Consider the following 24,659-nt stretch of genomic DNA (forward strand, 5'->3'; position numbering starts at 1 on the left):
CGTTCCACCATCTCGTGCTACCGGAAGCGCAACTACGTCACTTCCGGTTTCGCCGTATGAACACGGCTCAGTTATAGTATATATAGATAAAGTGTCAGCAAAAAAGTAAGTGTTATGATCAATAGCGTAGTGTGTCCATATTTACATAGTGACTTCTCTAAGTGATGCATATATGTGCCTGTGCAGTATCCTGCGTGTTGCTTATTGGAGACAGATCTTAGTTGTCATGCCAACAACCCTAAACATCCGGTCTCATCATGTGTACCAAATATATACAGAAACTTATGCACAATCAAGCACAACTATTATCAACTACTTGTGTAGCCTATATATGTACATGTAAACACCTTATAATCTGTGCCAAGTAAATTAAACATACTTAATAAACGAGAGCGATATACAAGAACATAAGGTACTTAACAAAGGGTTGTCATTTGTACCCAGTACTTCAATGTCGGAATTAGATCTAAAATTGGATATTTACCGTCTAAATAGGACCATGAAAATTAAGGAATTTTTTCAAAATACTGAAACTAGAGGGGATTTATCCCCAGTTGATCGAAAATGTAAAAAAACCTAGCAACTTTGACCCAATTAATTGTAGTCCAAGTACTAAGACATACATTAGATTTATTACACAGGACCTTGAGACAGAGAGATTGAAGAAACTGTGGAAAAGTAATCATACTAAAAACGAACATGAGGCTATACAAACTCTTCAGAATGACCCCTGTACAGTCATTAGGCCAGTGGACAAAGGTGGAGCTATAGTTGTGTTAAATAACTCTGACTATAGAGAGGACATTCTTGAACAACTGGCCGATCAGAATACGTATAAACCCATATCCACTGATCCCACGCACACATTCAAGAAAGAGATTGATAAGTGTATACAGTTTGGTGTTGAGCAGGGATTTATTTCTAAACAGATTGCAGATTTTTGCACTATGACACACCCCAGAATTCCAATACTATATACCATCCCAAAGATACATAAGACACTCAATAAGCCTCCAGGACGACCAATAGTGTCAGCGGTCCAATCACTACTACAACCCATTGCGCAATACATAGATGTTCTCCTCCAGCCAGTGGTCAGGGGTATCTGTTCGTTTGTTCTGGATACCAATGATCTTATCAGGCGCTTGAAAACTGTTGACATCCAAGACGGGGACATTTTGGTCAACAGTTTATACACCATTATTCCACATGCAGTTTGTCTGTCAGCGGTAAGGGAACACCTTACACAAGATTAATCATATAGTGGTGAGTATCTACTGATGGTGTTGGAGTTGTGCCTTCACAAAAACTATTTCCGCTTTGAAAAAAAAATGTTATCTTCAAATTGTTGGCACCGCAATGGGCTCTTGTATGGCCCCTGCGTACGCCAATATCTTTATGTCACATTTTGAAAAACACTATTTGTGGGATAACTGTGATGAATCTATTACCTTCTACAGAAGGTATATAAATTATGTATTTTTGATTTGGCATGGGGGGCAACAGGAGCTCCAGAAATGGTTCAATACTATCAACAGCACAGACACGACTGTTAGATTTAAACTAACACATAGCAGCAAGCAGATACATTTTTTAGATTTGAACATCTTTATGGAGGGAAACAGAATAGGCACAACATTATACAGCAAGCAACAGATAGAAATTCGTTACTCAGGGCAGAAAGCTGCCATCCTCCGGCACTCCAGAAGGGAATTGTGAGATCACAAATGATCAGAACAATACGCAACAATTCTAATAGGGCAATAGGGATCTCCCAACTGTCCGGAGTAAGGGATAAGTGCCACGGAGAATTAATCATGGCTACCACATTTACCCACAACAACTAATGCAGGATGCATATTGAGGAAGCATTGGCCAATTGTGGCATCAGATTCCAAGCTACATTTCGCCAAAAATCTGTCACTGATGATTGGATACCGAAGGGGGACCAACCTGAAGCACATGCTCATTAGAACAGATCCAAAATCTAGTTACCAAAAGCACAGTCAAGTGAACATCAAAGGTTCATATCGCTGCCTGGGCTGCACTATGTGTAATGGACTGATCAATATGAAGTCTTTTCACCATCCCCACTCAAACAAAAATTATACCATCCGCCATTCGTTAACATGCACCACCACACATGTGGTATATTTATTATTTTGCCTATGTTCGAATGTGTATGTTGGTAAAATGAGTGGGACACTCAGAGAACGTATGGCAAATCATAGGAGAGCCATTTGTGTGGCTTTGGAAAAAGGTGATTTGGACCTGCCGGTGGCGAGACACTGCGCAAAGATGCGCCACGCAGTTTCTTCAATACGATACATCTTGATTGACCATGTACCGGTGCCTGAAAGAGGTGGTGACAGAAACAAAATGTTATTACTCCGAGAAGCCCAATAGATATACAGGCTTGGCACAATACATCATGGTGGCCTTAATTCAGTACCGGAATTCAAACTCCTTATCTAGAGCATGTGGGTGCATTACTTACCTGGGGTGCAGGCCCATGGTGGCAAGACTCACCGGGGGTTAATTCGGGAGGCTCCACAGTGTGGATCTCTGGATTGTTCCCTCTTTTGGTGGCCCATACCCCCTGGGACAGTTGATGCCCTACACTGTTTGGGAGGTCACCCAACCATCCACCACTGCATGTGTCTAGGGAGTGATAGAAGGGTCCAAAGGGCCAGGGAATTTCATTTGTATACCATATATTTTGGCTATATGTCATCCCCCCCCGATATGTTTTAATATACATCTGGACGGCTATGAACATAAAGGGGTGTAAAGACACTGTTACAATCTTGTGTCTCACAAAATATTTCTTGATCTAATGATAACATAGATATATGGGTACAGTTGCTACCATATGGTACTAACATATGTATATCTTAATAAGGGTATATGTTGCGGTTCTATCAGTGGCCCAACCTTTGTCTGATGTAATAGGTGAGGTGCTGAAACGGAGATATGGGTCCTTAGCATAGTTGGTTAATAGTAACATAAGCCCTATTGTTTCCATAATTGCTCATATAGGCTACTTGCCTAAAACCCACAGTTTAAGAAATAGTGAAGTCCAGAAGTGATATATTTTAGTTAGTAAGATTTTGATCATTACTATTTGTACATAGTGTTATGTTTAGTGTTCTAGAATTAATCCATCGTTCAGATGGTAATAAAGAATCTATCCTAGGGGCAAACATTATTATACTGGAGATTTTCAGTTCTACTATACATGCTGACTTCTAACAATATGATATATTTTCTGATCTATGTTTGCTCATAATATTATTGATATGATGGAACGGGGTAGAGGCAAATGGTTAGTCTTTAAGGAATATGATATATATATTTGATGGTAACGCACAAGGCTTAGTGTGTTTGGTTACCATGGTTACCGCTATATGCCTCTTGTATATCGCTCTCGTTTATTAAGTATGTTTAATTTATTTGAATAAGCACAGATTATAAGGTGTTTTACATGTACATATATTGGTTACACAAGTAGTTTATAATAGTTGTGCTTGATTGTGCATAAGTTTCTGTACATATTTGGTACACATGAGACCGGATGTTTGGGGTTGTTGGCATGACAACTAAGATCCGTCTCCAATAAGCAACACACAGGATACTGCACAGGCAAATATATGTATCACTTAGAGAAGTCACTATGTAAATATGGACACGCTACGCTATTGATCATAACACTTACTTTTTTGCTGACACTTTATCTATATATACTATAACTGAGCCGTGTTCATACGGCGAAACCGGAAGTGACGTAGTTGCGCTTCCGGTAGCACGAGACGCAAGTTTGCGTTCCAGGTAGTCACTTTGGCGCTACTTGAATATTACACAGGTTGGAGTGTGTTTGATTGTAATTTGATTTTGTTTGCCTATATAATGTTTGATGTATTTTCACTTTACTTTATGCTGATGAAGGGTAGTATATACCCGAAAACGTTCCAATAAAAATAACTTTGTTATTCTTTTGAAAGACCTGAGAGTGCATCTGTTTGAGTGGCTATTTCCTGATATCTTTGCACCCAGGCAGCTGACACCGGTGGGCTGAACTGTTGAAAGGAGTATATATATATATATATATATATATATATATATACACACACACACATACACAGTATATATACACATAAATATATATATATATATATATATACATACACAGAGTATCTCACAAAAACATAATTTATGTAAGAACTTACCTGATAAATTAATTTCTTTCATATTAGCAAGAGTCCATGAGCTAGTGACGTATGGGATATACAATCCTACCAGGAGGGGCAAAGTTTCCCAAACCTCAAAATGCCTATAAACACACCCCACACCACACCCACAATTCAGTTTAATGAATAGCCAAGAATTGGGGTGATAAAGAAAGGAGTAAAAAGCATCAACAAAGGAATTTGGAAATAATTGTGCTTTATACAAAAAAATCATAACCACCATAAAAACGGGGTGGGCCTCATGGACTCTTGCCAATATGAAAGAAATGAATTTATCAGGTAATGAATTTATCAGGTAAGTTCTTACATAAATTGTGTTTTCTTTCATGTAATTGGCAAGAGTCCATGAGCTAGTGACTTCTGGGATAGCAATACCCAAGATGTGAAACTCCACGCAAGAGTCACTAGAGAGGGAGGGATAAAAATAAAAATAGCCATTTTCCGCTGAAACAAAAAATCCACAACCCAAAATATAAGTTAATTCTCATAAATGTGAGGAAAAAAACTTAAATGAAAAGCAGAACAGCTGACTGAAGAACTTTTCTACCAAAAACTGCTTCCGAAGAAGCAAATACATCAAAGTGGTAGAATTTAGTAAATGTATGCAAAGAAGACCAAGTAGCAGCTTTGCAAATCTGATCAACTGAAACTTTATTCTTAAAAGCCCAGGAAGTGGAAACTGATCTAGTAGAATGAGCTGTATGTATGAGGCGGGGCTTGACCCAATTCCAAATAGGCTTGATGAATCAAAAGTTTTAACCACAAGGCCAAGGAAATGGCAGAAGCCTTCTGACCTTTCCTGGAACCAGAAAAGATAACAAACAGACTAGAAGTCTTCCTGAAATCTTTAGTAGCTTCAACATATTTCAAAGCTCTCACCACACCCAAAGAATGTAAAGATCTTTCCAAAGAATTCTTAGGATTAGGACATAAAGAAGGGACAACAATTTCTCTATTAATGTTGTTAGAATTTACAACCTTAAGTAGGAATTTAAATGAAGTCCGCAAAACTGCCTTATCCTGATGAAAAATCAGAAAAGGATATTCACAAGAGAGAGCTGATAATTCAGAAACTTTTCTAGCAGAAGAGATGGCCAAAAGAAACAACACTTTCCAAGAAAGTAGTTTAATGTCCAAAGAATGCATAGGCTCAAACGGAGGAGCCTGTAAAGCCTTTAAAACCAAATTAAGACTCCAAGGAGGAGAAATTGATTTATTGATAGGCTTGATACGAACCAATGCCTGCACAAAACAATGAATATCAGGAAGTTTAGCAATCTTTCTATGAAATAAAACAGAGAGAGCAGAGATTTGTCCTTTCAAGGAACTTGCAGACAAACCTGTATCCAAACCATCCTGAAGAAACTGTAAAATTCTAGGAATTCTAAAATAATGCCAAGAGAATTTATGAGAAGAACACCATGAAATGTAAGTCTCCAAACTCGATAATAAATCTTTCTAGAAACAGATTTACGAGCCTGTAACATAGTATTAATCACTGAGTCAGAGACACCTCTATGACTAAGCACTAAGCGTTCAATTTCCATACCTTCAAATTTAATGATTTTAAATCCTGATGGAAAAACGGACCTTGAGATAGAAGGTCTGGCCTTAATGGAAGTGGCCAAGGTTGGCAACTGGACATCTGAACAAGATCTGCATACCAAAACCTGTGAGGCCATGCTGAAGCCACCAGCAGCACAAACAATTGCTCCATGATGATTTTGGAGATCACCCTTGGAAGAAGAACTAGAGGCGGGAAAATATAAGCAGGTTGATAACACTAAGGAAGAATCAATGCATCCACTGCTTCCGCCTGAAGATTCCTGGACCTGGACCTGTTTAGATGAGATGCCATCAGATCTATTTCTGGAAGCCCCCACATCTGAACAATTTGAGAAAACACATCTGGGTGGAGAGACCATTCTCCCGGATGTAAAGTTTGATGACTGAGGTAATCCGCTTCCCAATTGTCTATACCTGGGATATGAACCGCAGAAATTAGAGGAGCTGGATTCCACCAAAACAACTATCTGAGATACTTCTTTCATAGCTTGAGGACTGTGAGTCCCACCCTGATGATTGACATATGCCACAGTTGTGATATTGTCTGTCTGAAAACAAATGAATGGTTCTCTCTTCAACAAAGGCCAAAACTGAAGAGCCCTGAGAATCGCACGGAGTTCCAAAATATTGATTGGTAATCTCGCCTCTTGAGATTTCCAAACCCCTTGTGCTGTCAGAGATCCCCAAAAACAGCTCCCCAACCTGAAAGACTCGCATCTGTTGTGATCACAGTCCAGGTTGGACGAACAAAAGAGGCCCCTAAAATTATACAATGGTGATCTAACCACCAAGTCAGAGAAAGTCGAAGATTGGGATTTAAGGATATTAATTGTGATATCCTTGTATAATCCCTGCACCATTGGTTCAGCATACAAAGCTGGAGAGGTCTCATATGAAAACGAGAAAAGGGGATCGCGTCCGATGCTGCAGTCATGAGACCTAAAACTTCCATGCACATAGCTACTGAGGGGAATGACTGAGACTGAAGGTTCCGACAGGCTACAACCAATTTCTAACGTCTCTTGTCTGTTAGAGACAAAGTTATGGACACTAAATCTATCTGGAAACCTAAAAAGGTTACCTTTGTCTGAGGAATCAAATAACTTTTTGGTAAATTGATCCTCCAACCATGTCTTTGAAGAAACAACACTAGTTGATTTGTGCGAGATTCTGCCGAACGTAAAGACTGAGCGAGTACCAAGATATCTTCCAAATAAGGAAATACCGCAATACCCCGCTCTCTGATTACAGAGAGTAGGGTACCTAGAACCTTTGAAAAGAATCTTGGAGCTGTCACTAGGCCAAAAGGACAAGCAGCAAATTGGTAATGCTTGTCTAGAAAAGAGAATCTCAGGAACTGATAGTGATCTGGATGAATCAGAATATATGAAGATATGCATCCTGTAAGTCTATAGTGGATATATAATGCCCTTGCTGAACAAAAGGCAGAACAGTCCTTATAGTCACCATTTTGAAAGTTGGTACTCTTACATATCGATTCAAAATCTTTAGATCCAAAACTGGTCTGAATGAATTTTCTTTTAACAAAGAACGAATATACTCCATTTTAAATAAACATGAGGATTTGTCAGTGTCAATATCTGAGGCAGGATCTTCTGAATCAGATAGATCCTCGTCAGAGAAAGATAATTCAGTATGTTGCTGGTCATTTGAAATTTCATCAACCTTATGAGAAGTTTTAAAAGACCTTTTACGTTTATTAGAAGGCGGAATGGCAGACAAAGCCTTCTGAATAGAATCAGAAATAAATTCTTTTAAATTTACAGGTATATCTTGTTCATTAGATGTTGAGGGAACAGCAACAGGTAATGAACTACTACTGATGTATACATTCTCTGCATGTAAAAGTTTATCATTACAACTATTACAAACCACAGCTGGAGGTATAACCTCCACAAGTTTACAACAAATGCACTTAGCTTTGGTAGAACTGTTATCAGGCCGCAGGGTTCCAACAGTGATTTCTGAGACAGGATCAGATTGAGACATCTTGCAAATGTAAGAGAAAAAAAAACTACATATAAAGCAAAATGATCAATTTCCTTACATGACAGTTTCAGGAATGGGAAAAAATGCAAACAGCATAGCCCTCTGACATAGAAAAAAGACAGGAGGCAAACAGAAATGGGGTCTTAAATAATGAAAAATATTTGGCGCCAAGTATGACGCACAACAAACAGAAAAATATTTTTTGGCGCCAAAAACATCCGGAAACGACACACTTGCGTCATAGATGACTCAGCCTTGTGAAAGGACTCAACGTCAACTAAGAAGCCAGAAATGACGAATTTGCGTCAACGAATGTAACTTTGCGCTAAAAATATCTTGCGCCAAGAATGATGCAATAAACTCTGGCATTTTACGGCCTTGCAAGCCTAATTCTGCCCGCAAATTTAAAAGACAGTCAATTAGAAAAAGAGACTATACCCCAGGTAAGAAATACATTTTTCATAAAAAAAAGCATTTCCCAGATATGAAACTGACAGTCTGCAAAAGGAAATATCCTGAAAACCTGAATCATGGCAAATATAAGTACAATACATACAGTATATTTAGAACTTTATATAAATACATAAAGTGCCAAACCATAGCTGAGAGTGTCTTTAGTAATGAAAACATACTTACCAGAAGACACCCATCCACATATAGCAGATAGCCAAACCAGTACTGAAACAGTTATCAGTAGAGGTAATGGAATATGAGAGTATATCGTCGATCTAAAAAAGGGAGGTAGGAGATGTATCTCTACGACTGATAACAGAGAACCTATGAAATAGATCCCCCATGAGGAAAACCATTGCATTCAATAGATGATACTCCCTTCACATCCCTCTGACATACACTGTACTCTGAGAGGAAACAGGCTTCAAAATGCTGAGAAGCACATATCAACGTAGAAATCTTAGGCAAATCTGTTTCTTCAATGGTCAGAACTCCATTTAAAATGGTTAATGCCATTAAATATCTTGGATTAGTACTACATAAGAACCCTAAGTTGTGGTATTCGGCAAATTATATTTCGCTGTTGCAAAAGATCAAAATAGATTTACAATTATGGGCTTCATTTCCATTAGCTATTACTGCAAGGGTAAATTTAATTAAAACTATTATTTTTCCGCGTCTTCTTTATCCACTTCAAAATTTACCTTTATTTATACCGAATAAGGACATTAGGAAAGTATATGGATATATTTCCAAATTTTTATGGAAAGGCAAAAAACCCTGTATTGCTCTAACAAGATTAATGCAGACGTTTTCCACTGGGGGTTTATCGCTGCCTGACATTAAGCTATATAACATAGCTACATTGATAAAATTTGCTCTTGATTGGATTGTGGATTCTAATACGGTCTCCTCAGTCGAGGAAGAGACATTTTAAATACATCACTTTTCCTTAAAAGCAATTCTTCATTGCAAACCGCAACAGTTGCTCTTTAATTTTTTTTCTCTCATATCATTTAAGAATATAGTTTTGGCCTGGCATAAGTTTTGTATTATGTTAGGCATAGATCCTACTTATTCATATTTTCTACCTATATGGGGTAACCCGCAATTTATCCCAGGTATTTCCCAGAAAGTTTATAAACTTTGGACCGAAAGAGGGTTAAATCTGATAAAGCAGTTTTTTGATGGTAATGATCAAGTGTTAGACATGGAATCTTTTTTCCATCCGTATGATCTCCCGAGGTCTAATCTGTTTGCGTATTTCCAGATTCAACATTTTATTTCTGCCCAAGGCTGGACTTTTCCTTTATCTGTTGCTTGGTCTGAATTATTATACAGACGTTTTCTAAGCGGGACACATCAATCTCATTGATTTATGACATTATGTTGTCTAAACAAAGTCAAGTATATGTAGACAAGATTTGTAATTTCTGGTTCCCTCTGGTGACTGATACAGATTACGAGACCATTGAACAGAGCTTTTCCATTTTAAAGAAATGCAAGGTTTCTGTGGGCTGGAAAGAATCTCATATGAAGCTTACTAATAATTTCTATTTACATCCGTTGAAAATTGCCAAATTTTACCCAACAAGATCAAGTAGGTGTCCCAAATGTTCTTACGCTAGAGCTGATCTGTTACACATGATTTGGTTCTGCCCCAAAATTAATCAACTCTGGTTGAAGATTATTTATTGGTTTAATGCACTCCATAAGATTTCTGTCTCTTTAAAATTGCGAGATATTGTATTTCTAATCCCATTGCTAAATATTAGAGACAACTTTTGGATATGTATTGTTAATTAGTGATGTCGCGAATTGTTCGCTGGCGAATAGTTCCCGGTGAACATAGCTTGTTCGCGTTCGCCGCGGCAGGCAAACATATGCGATGTTCGATCCGCCCCTATTCGTCATCATTGAGTAAACTTTGACCCTATATCTCACAGTCTGCAGACACATTTCAGCCAATCAGCAGCAGACACTACCTCCCAGACCCTCCCAGCTCCTGGACAGCAGCCATTTTACATTCATTCCCAGTCCCAGACCGCACGTCTTGTAATTCTCTGTCTGGGAAATTATATATCTATCAAATCTATTTATCTATCAAATCTATCTAACTATCTATCGTATCTATCAAATGTATATTGCATCTATTGATCTATCTAATCTATGTATCTATCAAATATATCTATCTCGTGGCCGGACTGTTTTGTGACAGCCACTTGTGTTTCGGACAAATGTCCATCGGCTAAAAGTCCGGCCACGATTGCACGCACAGTGCCCCAAATTTGAAGTAGGAGGACAGACCAAGCATCTTTTTCCATCTCCCGGTTCCTAAAATCCATGCCATATACACCTCCCCCGATAGGGGGAGTAACAGGTATTAAACTGATCAGAATAGCACTGCTTAACACACCACTCATATCTGGTGGCACAGTAGATTGCACGCGCAGTGCCCCAAATTTGAAGTAGGAGGACCGACCAAGCATCTTTTTCCATCTCCCGGTTCCTAAAATCCATGCCATATACACGTCCCCTGGCGCCGCAACTGCCTCTGGGAACCTTACCATGGGTCCCAGACCGCACGTCTTGTAATTCTCTGTCTGGGAAATTATATATCTATCAAATCTATCTATTTATCTATCAAATCTATCTATCTATCTATCTTATCTATCAAATGTATATTGCATCTATTGATCTATCTATCTAATCTATGTATATATCTATCTATCTATCTATCTATCTATCAAATCTATCTATCTTGTGGTTGTGCAAATGGACTGTTTGCGGTTGTTTGCGGAGCGTTAAACAGGGAGTTTGGTCTGTCACTGTGAAGCGGGCGTAACCCTTACACTACCTGATCGACATTCTGATGTTTTAAAGCACAATTTAGGAATGTTAGGTGATTTATGCCCTTTATGGATTAAAACCAGACTCTGCATCAACTATGTAATTTTCCGTGGGAGTTTTGCCATGGATCCCCCTCCGGCATGCCACAGTCCAGGTGTTAGTCCCCTTGGAACAACTTTTCCATCACTATTGTGGCCAGAAAGAGTCAATGTGGGTTTTAAAATTTGCCTGCCTATTGAAGTCAAAGGGGGTTCGCCCGTTCGCGAACAGTTGCAGATGTTCGAGTCCGCCATTCGCAAACGGAAAATTTTCAGTTCGCGACATCACTATTGTTAATACTATTATTCTGGCAGTTAGACACCTCATATTAAAATATTGGATTTCGAGTAGAGTGCCGTGTTTTAATGAGGCCATGAAAGTTATACAAGAACAGATAGTTTTTGAATCTTACCAATTGCAGGATGCGTCAGATAGGAGGGTCAGAAGTTTTCTTTTAGGATGGTGTCCGTTCATTAAGTCCTACTCCCTTCCCATACAAAAACAGATTCTCTCCCCGTTCCTTTCATCTGTTAGCTTTGCAGAACTAGTCCTAATAGGGTTATTCCCTTCTTTGTGGATTGAGTAGACAGGATAATATAGTTTAAACTGGGATCCCCTCCCCTTCTTGTCCCCCGTTTTTTTTTTTTTTTCCCTTCTGTATCACGTAGTTTTACGTGAATTGGTAATTGTAAAAAGTACCCCGTGGAGATGAATCTAGGTTATTTATATTTGTAGTTTTATCCCAGCCAAGGATTGGAAAATTTGTTGTTTATGTCATGCTGTATCTGTTGGATAATGACTATGATGTGTTGTAACATTTGGTGTCTATTAAATAAATATTTAAAAAAAAAAAGAAATCTTAGCACAAACTTACTTCACTACCTCCATAGGAGGCAAAGTTTGTAAAACTGAATTGTGGGTGTGGTGGGGGGTGTATTTATAGGCATTTTGAGGTTTGGGAAACTTTGCCCCTCCCGGTAGGATTGTATATCCCATACATCACTAGCTCATGGACTCTTGCCAATTACATGAAAGAAAGTGAGTACACCCCTCAAATTTTTGTAAATATTTTATTATATCTTTTCATGTGACAACACTGAATAAATTACACTTTGCTACAATGTAAAGTAGTGAGTGTACAGCCTGTATAACAGTGTAAATTTGCTGTCCCCTCAAAATAACTCAACACACAGCCATTAATGTCTAAACCGTTGGCAACAAAAGTGAGTACACCCCTTAGTGGAAATGTCCAAATTGGGCCCAATTAGCCATTTTTCCTCCCCGGTGTCATGTAACTCATTAGTGTTACAAGGTCTCAGGTGTGAATGGGGAGCAGGTGTTTTAAATATATATATACAGTTGTATGCAAAAGTTTAGGCACCCTGACAATTTCCATGATTTTCATTTATAAATAATTGGGTGTTTGGATCAGCAATTTCATTTTGATCTATCAAATAACTGAAGGACACAGTACTATTTCAGTACTGAAATGAGGTTTATTGGATTAACAGAAAATGTGCAATATGCATCAAAACAAAATTAGACAGGTGCATAAATGTGGGCACCCTTGTCATTTTGTTGATTTGAATACCTGTAACTACCTAGCACTGATTAATTGGACCACAAAATTGGTTTGGTGAGCCCATTAAGCCTTACACTTCATAGACAGGTGCATCCAATCATGAGAAAGAGTATTTAAGGTGGCCAATTACAAGTTGTTGTTCTATTTGACTCATCTCTGAAGAGTGGCAACATGGGGGCCTCAAAACAACTCTCAAATGACCTGAAAAAAAGGATTGTTCAACATTATGGTTTAGGGGAAGGCTACAAAAAGCTATTGCAGAGATTTAAGTGGACAGTGTCCACTGTGAGGAACATAGTGAGCAAATGGAAGACCACAGGCCTTCTGTTTTTTTGCCAGAAGTAAAATATCGGAGAGGCAAGGGAAAAGGATGGTGAGAACGGTCAAAAACAGCCCACAGACCACCTCCAAAGACCTACAACATCATCTTGCTGCAGATGGTGTCAGATGGTGTGACTGTGCATCGTTCAACAATTCAGCGTATGGGAGAGTGATGCAGAAGAAGCCTTTTCTGCACACACGCCACAAACAGAGTGGCTTGAGGTATGCAAACACACATTTGGACAAGCCAGCTTCATTTTGGAAGAAGGTGCTGTGGACTGATGAAACAAAGATTGAGTTATTTGGTAATAACAAGGGGCGTTATGCATGGCGGCAAAAGAACACAGCGTTCCAAGACAAACACTTGCTAGCCACAGTAAAATTTAGTGGATGTTCCATCATGCTGTGTGGCCAGTGCTGGTACTGGGAATCTTGTTAAAGTTGAGGGTCGCATGGATTCCACTCAATATCAGCAGATACTGGAGAATAATGTTGAGGAATCAGTCACAAAGTTGAAGTTACGTCAGAGCTGGATATTTCAACAAGACAACGACCCAAAACACTGATCAGAATCTACTCTTGCATTTATGCAGAGGAACAAGTACAATGTTCTGGAATGGCCATCCAAGTCCCCAGACCTGAATATCATTGAAAATCTGTGGGATGATTTGAAGCGGGCTGTCCATGCTCGGCAACCATCAAACCTAACTGAACTGGAGATATTTTGCAAGGAGGAGGAATGGTCTAAAATACCTTCATCCAGAATCCAGACACTCATTACAGGCTATAGGAAGCGTATAGAGGCTGCTATTTCTGCTAAAGGAGGCTCTACTAAATATTGATGCAATATTTCTGTTGGGGTGCCCAAATTTAAGCACCAAATTTATTGCACATTTTCTGTTAATCCAATAAACCTAATTTCACTACTGAAATATTACTGTGTCCTTCAGTTATTTGATAGATCAAAATTAAATTGCTGATCCAAACACCCAATTATTTATAAATGAAAATCATCTAAATTGTCAGGGGTGTCTAAACGTACACAACTTATACGACTGTATATAGATGTAGATTACAAGTGGCACGCTAATGATAAGCAGTATTGCTAGACATTAGTGTGCAGCTTGTTATTACATGTTTATGGTAAATCCCTTTTATAAGAAGAAGGCTAACATGGGCAACATAGATCTAGTGCAACCTATACTTTTAATGGATATCACGACAGAGCAAAATAGCTTTCATATAACAAGTTGAAAGTTAGAGGCTGTGCTTGAAAAACAGCCAAAACATAATATTTATTGCGACCTAAGAACTGAAGTAAAGTGTAAGGGTTAAAAAATTTGCACAACACACATCCAAAAAATTAAATTAAATGATTTCACTCATATATACACCTTTTTAATAATAAAAAATATACTGCTAGATTACGAGTTTTTGTCGGTAAGGCTTGCGGGTCTAACACTCCTTTTTTTCCCACTGCTGCCTTAAAGGGACAGTCTAGTCAAAACTAAACTTTCATGATTTGTATAGGGCATGCAATTTTAAACAACTTTCCAATTTACTTTTATCATCAAATTTGCTTTGTTCCCTTGGTGGTATTTTTGAAAAGCTAAACCTAGCTAGGCTCAAACTGATTTCTAAACAGTTGAAAACCGCCTCCTAGCTCAGAGCATTTTGAAAGTTTTTCACAGTTAGACTGTGCTAGTTCACATGTGTCATATAGATAACATTGTGCTCACTCCCGTGAAGTTATTTAGGAGTCTTCACTGATTGACTACACTGCATGTCAGTCAAAGGCACTTAGATAAGGAGGCTGTCTGCAAAGGCTTAGAAACAAGGTAATCACAGAGGTAAAAAGTGTATTAATATAACTGTGTTGGTTATGCAAAACTGGGGAATGGGTAATAAAGGGATTATCTATCTTTTTAAATAAGAACAATTTTGGTGTAGACTGTCCCTTTAAGTCAACGCTGGTATTACAAGTGTTTTTAATCGTGCACGATTTCCCCATAGGAAACAATGGGGCTGAGTTGGGTGAAAAAAAACCTAACACCTGCAAAAAAGCAGCGTTCAGCTCCTAACGCAGCCCCATTGATTCCTATGGGAAAATAAAAAATATGTCTGCACCTAACACCCTAACATGAACCCCGAGTCTAAATACCCCTAATCTTACACTTATTAACCCCTAATCTGCCGCCCCCGACATCGTCGCCACCTGCATTATACTATTAACCCCTAATCTGCTGCTCCGGACACGCCGCCACCTACATTATACTTATAAACCCCTAATCTGCTGCCCCCAACATCGCCGACACCTAAATTATAGTTATTAACCCCTAATCCGACCCCCCAATGTCGCCGCAACTATATTACATTAACCCCTAATCTGCCGCCGCCAACGTCGCCGCCACTATAATTAAGTTATTAACCCCTTAACCTAAGTCTAACCCTAACCCCCCTAAGTTAATTATAATTTAAATAAATCTAAATAAAATAACTACAATTAAATAAATTATTCCTATTTAAAACTAAATACTTACCTATAAAATAAACCATAAGATAGCTACAATATAACTAATAGTTACATTGTAGCTAGCTTATGATTTATTTTTATTTTACAGGCAACTTTGTATTTATTTTAACTAGGTACAATAGTTATTAAATAGTTATTAACTATTTAATAACTACCTATTAAATCCTGCTGACGCAGAGCCATCCTCTTCAAACGACATCCTAACGAAGAATGAAGGTTCCTTTAAATGACGTCATCCAAGATGGCGTCCCTTGAATTCCGATTGGCTGATAGGATTCTATCAGCCAATCGGAATTAAGGTAGGAAAAATCCTATTGGCTGATTGGATCAGCCAATAGGATTGAGCTCGCATTCTATTGGCTGTTCCAATCAGCCAATAGAATACAAGCTCAATCCTATTGGCTGATTTTTCCTACCTTAATTAAGATTGGCTGATAGAATCCTATCAGCCAATCGGAATTCAAGGGACGCCATCTTGGATGACGTAATTTAAAGGAACCTTCATTCTTCGTTAGGACGTCGTTTGAAGAGGATGGCTCTGCGTCGGCTGGATTGAAAATGGACCCGCTCCGCTCCGGATGGATGAAGATAGAAGATGCCGCTTGGATGAAGATTTCTGCCGCTTAGAGGACCTCTTCTGCCCGGATCGGATGAAGACTTCTGCCCCTCTGGAGGACCACTTGTGCCCGGCTGGGTGAAGACGGCTCAAGGTAGGGAGATCTTCAGGGGGTTAGTGTTAGTTTTTTTTTTAAGGGGGGATTGGGTGAGTTTTAGAGTAGGGGTGTGTGGGTGGTGGGTTTTAATATTGGGGGGGGGGTATTGTATTTTTCTTTTACAGGTAAAAGATTACTTTGGGGCAATGCCCCGCAAAAGGCCCTTTTAAGGGCTATTTGTAATTTAGTATAGGGTAGGGAAATTTTTATTATTTTGGGGGGCTTTTTTTTTTTATTAGGGGGATTAGATTAGGTGTAATTCTTTTTTTATTTTCTGTAATTTAGTGGTTTGTTTTTTTTTTTTTCGTAATTTAGTTTATTTAATTTAATTGTAATTAATTGTAGGTAGTTTAGGTAATTAGTTTAATGATAGTGTAGTGTTAGGTGTAATTGTAACTTAGGTTAGGATTTATTTTACAGGTAATTTTGTACTTATTTTAGCTAGGTAGTTATTAAATAGTTAATAACTATTTAATAACTATTGTACCTAGTTAAAATAAATACAAAGTTGCTTGTAAAATAAATATAAATCCTAGGCTAGCTACAATGTAACTATTAGTTATATTGTAGCTATCTTAGAGTTTATTTTATCGGTAAGTATTTAGTTTTAAATAGGATTAATTTATTTAATTATGTTAAATTTATTTCATTTAATTTAAATTAAATTTAAGTTAGGGGGGGTTAGGGTTAGGGGTTAATACCTTTAATATAGTAGCGGCGATGTTGGGGGTGGCAGATTAGGGGTTAATAAATGTAAGTAAGTGTCGGTGATGTTAGGGACGGCAGATTAGGGGTTAATAAATTTAACTAGTGTTTGCGAGGCGGGAGTGTGGCGGTTTAGGGGTTAATACATTTATTATAGTGGCAGCGATGTCCAGTCGGCAGATTAGGGGTTAAATAATTTTATTATAGTGTTTGGGATGTGGGGGGGGGCTCGGTTTAGGGGTTAATAGGTAGATAAACATTTCAGCAAAGGATAACAAGAGAAGGAAGCAAATTAGATAATAGAAGTAAATTGGAAAGTTGTTTAAAGTTGTTTAAGGTTCAAACAATAGGATAGCTATCTAATATTGAATTTAGGGTTATAATATAATGTTATAAAATCGAGACACTCCAAGCAGACACACTACTTATAACCCAGAGTACTCAGGACGGACCTTAGGCTGTACTGTGGTTGTACGGTTTAACTGATTGCAAAAAGATGTACCGCTGATTCATCTCAGCTACAAAACTCCTGATACCGGCAGTGGCACTCCGTTCCATTCTCAGTCCGAAAATGAGGTGGAGTCAGAAAACTACCTCAGCAAGAGAATAATGGCAGCGCTCCGATTCAGAAGAAGAAGGAGGCGGGACCATGAGAACCACATGGAGATGAAGCGCAGATGTTTTTATTTCGCACCTTATCCTGCCCCTTAGTCTTGAGAAACAAGTCAGACTTGGATGTCACTGTATATCCCAAAACACAATCAGTCACACAAATAAAGATGCCGCTCATTATTATAAAGAGCGGAGGAAAGCATATCAACTAGCACCATAGGAATGGTGCTATAAGACAAAAGCTTGCACTCCAATTAAACCCAGTATTACTCTGAATAAGAGAACTAGTGTAGGAGTATGCTTAAACAAGTTAATATTAATGGAGCCCAATAGAGAGTTAAATCCTTCTTTTGAAAACGATTAACCTCTAGGTCTCCCTCACATGCAATAAAGTGCCTGCCTACTGCCAGAATAATCCTCTTAAAGGATAATTTGTCCCATAGTTAAGTGCAGATTACCTTATTAATTAGGATCCTTATCCCCATCAGTGCCAGCCCCCTAGCCCCAGAAGTCAAAAGGCACTTACCTGCACATCTAGCTGTCCGGCAGGAGAGCTCACCCAGAATGAGAGGATGCCGCTCCTCACAGAGACCTGTGACAAAAAGAAAGATCAGAGCAAACCTGCTCAGGCTTTCTATACAAGGGCAGCAACATGTTAGAAAAACGCGGTGAGGCCCACCTCACAAGTTTCTAACTGCTTTAAAGCCACCACTACCCTACTGAAGGGACTAATGTGGAGTACAGCTAGACCCAGCTTATTATGAAAAATCAGAGCAACCCTGCTCTGGCTTAAAAATAAAAAAAATCTTGATATATTTTTTAGGAGCATTTTTGAGATATATTAGGTAGATTTTTCTACTTACATCATGATCCAAACATTTGAAATAGTAGTTGTCCTGTGACATCTAGAAACTGAGACAAAGGGGCATATTTATCAATCTCCGAATGGAGCTTGATGCCCCGTGTTTCTGGCGAGCCTGCAGGCTCGCCAGAAACAGCAGTTATGAAGCAGCGGTCACAAAGACCGCTGCTCCATAACCTGTCTGCCTGCTCTGAGCAGGCGGACAGACATCGCCGGAAATCAACCCGATCGAGTACGATCGGGTTGATTGACACCCCCCTGCTGGCGGCCTATTGGCCGCGAGTCTGCAGGGGGCGGCATTGCACCAGCAGCTCGCCGTATTCAGCGAGGTCTGTCGGACCTGATCCACGCTGTCGGATAAATTGGGGCCAGAGTGTTCTTAACAGATAGCTTTTGTCAAGCATAATCTCAGGCATTCTCTTGAGTGAAGGCTGAAGACTTGCCTCTACAATGACCGCTTGCTTGAGTATGTTTCTTTAATTTCTGGATTATGAAAATATTGAGAAGAATATTTTTTTGTTTTTCTGTTTCTGAGGACCAAACATACTTTTCCCTTTAGAGCTCTTGCAAATAATAGACTCTAGGAAGTGTCCAAATTATATAGTAGATTCAAAAGGCAAGCAGCAAATATGTGTTTGTTTCAATCACAGTGCTCTCACTACAATAATATCTACCGCTATATTTTTTAAGAAAAGAAATGATGATGAAGTGCTAATGAACAACAGTGTATACATTATTATTGAGACCTCGATACAGTCACAAGAAAAGGAGTCAGCTTTTAACCCCTTTAAAACAAAATAAAACTTGGACTAATTCTTTGTATAAAATTAGTTTTTTTAAACTCTTTCAGTACTTGGACACTTACCGGAAGTATTTATTTGCTCTTACAATAATAAATCTTGACTTAGAAAATTGGATGCTATTAAAGGATCACTATAAGTATTGTATTTCTACTTCAATAAGATAACAATAAATATATACAATTTGAATTAATTTTAACACCATAACAACTAGTTTAATCACAATATTTAGTTTAGATGTTAGAGAGAGGAGCTCTGTCCCTACAACCCCTGAAAATATTTATCTGTTTGCATTACATAGCCTTAATTATACAATTTAAAAGCATGCAAGTGTGCAAAGAAAAAAAATCAAAGCATGAACCTAACCGTCAGTATTAGTTACATTTGAAGGAATGCTCCTTTAGAGATGAAATTATTTGGAGATGTATCAAAATATTTTTAAAATCTACAAGCTGTTGTTAAATCATTAATACATCATAATTCAATGGGGGTTCATGTCACTCTTTCAAGAAAAGAGAAAATTACAACTCTAGAAGTAACACCTTATCACACGCGTTTTGCAATGTTTCATGTTCTTGATATTTTTATCCTAACACATCAAGGGTGATAGAAGCTTCTTTTTGCTGTCAAAGTGATCAAAGAGATGTTGAAAAAGAATCTATAAACAGATGCTGCCCAGTGACAAACCTTAAAAAACAAGACTGTGGGGCCAGATGTTTGAGTGACCTTCGGACTATAGAACATGTTGGCATGGTGTTGATATAGATAGTGGTTGGCAGGGGCCTTCGATCCTGTAGCTAAAAAAAATATCTAATTTATGGAAATATTTTTTTTCTCATCTTTTTCTTCTTCACAAAATATGAAGCTACTGGTCAGTGGGGCTGATAGCTGTCAAATAAGTTGAATTCAAAACACAACCCTGCCAGTAGGTATCACATCAAAAAGAAGTTAGCAGAATGAACAAGAACATCTTCAGGCTGTGCCATTTTGCATTCCCCTTTACTTTCAACAGCTGTTTCTTGAGTGAATACAGATGCAAAATAATTATACGAAATGCTTAACATTTGTAACATACAACAATAACAAAAGAAAGAAAGTCCCAATAGAGTAGAATCAGAATAAACCTTAAGCAGTGGAAACAATTGTCATATCTAGAAGTTTAATTTTATTGGACAATAAATAAATAATAAACTGTGTTTATATCAAAATAGCATATTTCTTATCTCACTCTATACAGGAAATGTACTTTCACATTTAAATCAAAAGCAAATGACTTAAAAACAAACATTTGCACACTTTGGAAACTCATGGAACTATATAGAAAAGAACATAAAAAATCCATCTTTGTAATGTTAGACGTGATTGAACACTGCACACTACTTCTTTACGCTTTTAGACGTTTTGTCACTTCACCTGGAGAAATATACACTGCTTATTCTGAATTGCTGCTGATGTCCAGCACTTGTCAAAACCGTTATCTGTCAAGCATTTCACAAAGTGTTGCAAAATGACAGATCAGAATGTCTGAATAGATGGAGCCCCAGGAAAAAAACAGAACAGATAGAAAATTCATGACTTTAAACTACATCAAAGTGACTTCTGTCAACATCTTGTCAAAAGATGGAAAATAGAACTGTTCATTTCGAGAGTATTTGTTATTATTTTTGCTGTTATTATTAACATCATATTTCACACGATAATACGTGTTACCTACATTAATATTATACAGGTATAATTTAATGCATAATACTTTTGTATACTTTATAACAATCTACATTAATAATATACAGGTATCATTTAATGCATAATAATTGTATATACTTTCTCAAAATTAATCACTACTATATATAGAGTAGGGTTGATTCTCTAAAAAAAAAGATAAAGCTGTAATTAACACCCAAAACTGCTAAACTCACCTATTAACATTTGCACAAAAAGAAGAAAAAGAAATATAATCTGACTGTTGTATTGGTACCTGATTTATTTAGCAATTTATAGAATACCGTAAGTACATTAACCCCTTAATGACCACAGCACTTTTCCATTTTCTGTCCGTTTGGGACCAGGGCTATTTTTACATTTCTGCGGTGTTTGTGTTTAGCTGTAATTTTCCTCTTACTCATTTACTGTACCCACACATATTATATACCGTTTTTCTCGCCATTAAATGGACTTTCTAAAGATACCATTATTTTCATCATATCTTATCAATTACTATAAAACAATTACAAAATATGAGGAAAAAATTGAACAAAACACACATTTTCTAACTTTGACTCCCAAAATCTGTTACATATCTACAACCACCAAAAAACACCCATGCTAAATAGTTTCTAAATTTTGTCCTGAGTTTAGAAATACCCAATATTTACATGTTCTTTGGTTTTTTTTTGCAAGTTATAGGGCCATAAATATAAGTAGCACTTTGCTATTTCCAAACCACTTTTTTTCAAAATTAGCGCTAGTTACATTGGAACACTGATATCTTTCAGGAATCCCTGAATATCCATTGACATGTATATATTTTTTTTTAGAAGACATCCCAAAGTATTGATCTAGGCCCATTTTGGTATATTTCATGCCATTATTTAACCGCCAAATGCGATCAAATAAAAAAAATTGTTCACTTTTTCACAAACTTTAGGTTTCTCACTGAAATTATTTATAAACAGCTTGTGCAGATATGGCATAAATGGTTGTAAATTTTTCTCTGGGATCCCCTTTGTTCAGAAATAGCAGACATATATGGCTTTGACGTTGCTTTTTGGTAATTAGAAGGCCGCTAAATGCCACTGCGCACCACACGTGTATTATGCCCAACAGTGAAGGGGTTAATTAGGGAACATGTAGAGAGCTTTTTGGGGTAATTTTAGCTTTAGTGTAGTGTAGTAGACAACCCAAAGTATTGATCTAGGCCCATTTTGGTATATTCCATGCCACCATTTCACCGCCAAATGCAATCAAATAAAAAAAAAGTTAAATTTTTCAAAATTTTAGGTTTCTCACTGAAATCATTTACAAACAGCTTGTGCAATTATGGCACAAATGGTTGTAAATGCTTCTCTGGGATCCCCTTTGTTCAGAAATAGCAGACATATATGGCTTTGGCATTGCTTTTTGATAATTAGAAGGCCGCTAAATGCCGCTGCTCACCACACGTGTATTATGCTCAGCAGTGCAGGGGTTAATTAGGGAGCTTGTAGGGAGCTTGTAGGGTTAATTTTAGCTTTAGTGTAGTGTAGTAGACAACCCCAAGTATTGATCTAGGCCCATTTTGGTATATTTCATGCCACAATTTCACCGCCAAATGCGATCAAATTAAAAAAAATAGTCAACTTTTTCACAAACTTTAGGTTTCTCACTGAAATTATTTACAAACAGCTTGTGCAATTATGTCACAAATGGTTGTAAATGCTTATCTGGGATCCACTTTGTTCAGAAATAGCAGAGATATATGGCTTTGGTGTTGTTTTTTGGTAATTAGAAGGCCGCTAAATGCCACTGCGCACAACACGTGAATTATGCCCAGCAGTGGAGGGGTTAATTAGGTAGCTTGTAGGGAGTTTGCAGGGTTAATTTTAGCTTTAGTGTAGAGATCAGCTTCCCACCTGACACATCAGACCCCCTGATCCCTCCCAAAGACCTCTCTTCCCTCCCCCACCCCACAATTGTCCCCGCCATCTTAAGTACTGGCAGAAAGTCTGCCAGTACTAAAATAAAAGCTATCTTTTTATCATTTTTTAGCATATTTACATATGCTGCTGGGTAGGATCCCCCCCTTAGCCCCCAACCTCCCTGATCCCCCCCACAAACAGCTCTCTAACCCTTCTTCTCTGCCTTATTGGGGGCCATCTTGGGTACTGGCAGTTGTCTGCCAGTACCCAGTTTGCAAATAAAAAAGGTTTTTTTTTTTTTTTTCGTTTTGTCTGTAGTGTAGCTTCCCCCCCCAACACCAATCCCCCACCCCTCCCAGATCCCTTAGATTACTTTTCATATGGATTTTTTTTCCCCTTTCTCCCACTTATAAAAACATTTTTTTTCTTTAGTGTAGCGGTTCCCACCGGCTCCCAGCCCGTGCACGCACCCGCCCACCTCCTCCCGTGCACGCCCCCGGCGATCCTGATCCTGCCACCCTCTCTAACTAAGAAGCCATCGATGGCCGCCCACCCGCCTCCCACTTCAGCTCCCACCCACCAACGAATGCAGCCATCGATGTCCGGTGCTCTCTCTGCACCAGAGGGGTAAAAATCGTTATTGTAGGATGACTCGATATCGAGGCATCCTGCAATAACCGGAAAGCAGCTGGAAGTGATCAGGATCGTTTCCAGCTGCTTTCCAGACTGAGGACGTGCAGGGTACGTCCTTGGTCGTTAAGTGACTTTTTTTAGAGGACTTACCCTGCACGTCCTCGGTCATTAAGGGGTTAAACTCCGTAGGCAAATCTTTCAAGTTTACTTAAAGTGATAGAAAGGTCAAAAAAGAAATGTTCATGGGTGCATTTAAATTTGAAATTAAATTATAATACAAAAATGCTTCTAACAGTAACAGTTATTACTGCTTTTAAGTGGCATACAAACATAGACTGTGAGAGCTTGTGCACCAGTATTTAAACACTATGGGGTCTATTTATCAAGCCGTCAACCGCAAATATGCTGGAATTCCGCAGCGTAATTGTGGCGAGCTTGATTTGCCTTAGATATAAAAGGTTACAGACCGGCAAAAGTAGAATTTTGTGACGTAACACACAGATCGATGCTTATGTCATTACAGATGTTCCGAATGCAAATTCGGCACTATCTGACTACTTTTGCTAGTTATCAAATAACTACCAGGTACGCTCGCCACTATTCCGGCCCAGCGTACCTGGTTTTCAATCTGCCGCCCTGGAGGCGGCTGATGCCATAGGAATCAATGGGAGTCTAAAAGCAGCGAAAGCTTATGTTTGCTGCTGCCCCATATCCCATTGATTCCTATAGGAGAATAAAAGTTATGTTTACACCTAACACCCTAACATAAGCCCCAGGTCTAAACACCTCTAATCTGCCGCCCCCTACACCGCCGCCACCTACATTATACTTATTAACCCCTAATCTGCCGCACTGACACCACCAACACCTACATAAAAGTATTAACCCCTATCCCGCCACTCCCGGAGCCCACCGCAAATAAATTAATGTATTAACCCCTAAACCCCTGGCCTCCCACATCACTACCACTTACTAAACCTATTAACACCTAAACCGCCAGCCCCCCACATCGCCATAAACTAAACTATTAACCCCTAAACCTAACAACCCGCTAACTTTATATGAAATATTAACTCATCCCTATCTTATAATAAATTTAAACTTACCTTTAGATTTAAA

The 24,659-nt window shown here is 38.4% G+C and overlaps 1 protein-coding gene across 1 annotated transcript in view; it reads right to left on the reverse strand.

Annotated features, from left to right (window-relative positions):
* Window positions 1–24,659, reverse strand: part of LOC128660961 (cytochrome P450 7B1) — a 484,560-nt gene that overhangs the window by 282,040 nt on the left and 177,861 nt on the right. The gene's annotated exons all lie outside the window — the stretch shown is intronic.

The sequence above is a fragment of the Bombina bombina genome, chromosome 5, assembly GCF_027579735.1.
Source record: "Bombina bombina isolate aBomBom1 chromosome 5, aBomBom1.pri, whole genome shotgun sequence".
Lineage (NCBI taxonomy): Eukaryota > Metazoa > Chordata > Amphibia > Anura > Bombinatoridae > Bombina > Bombina bombina.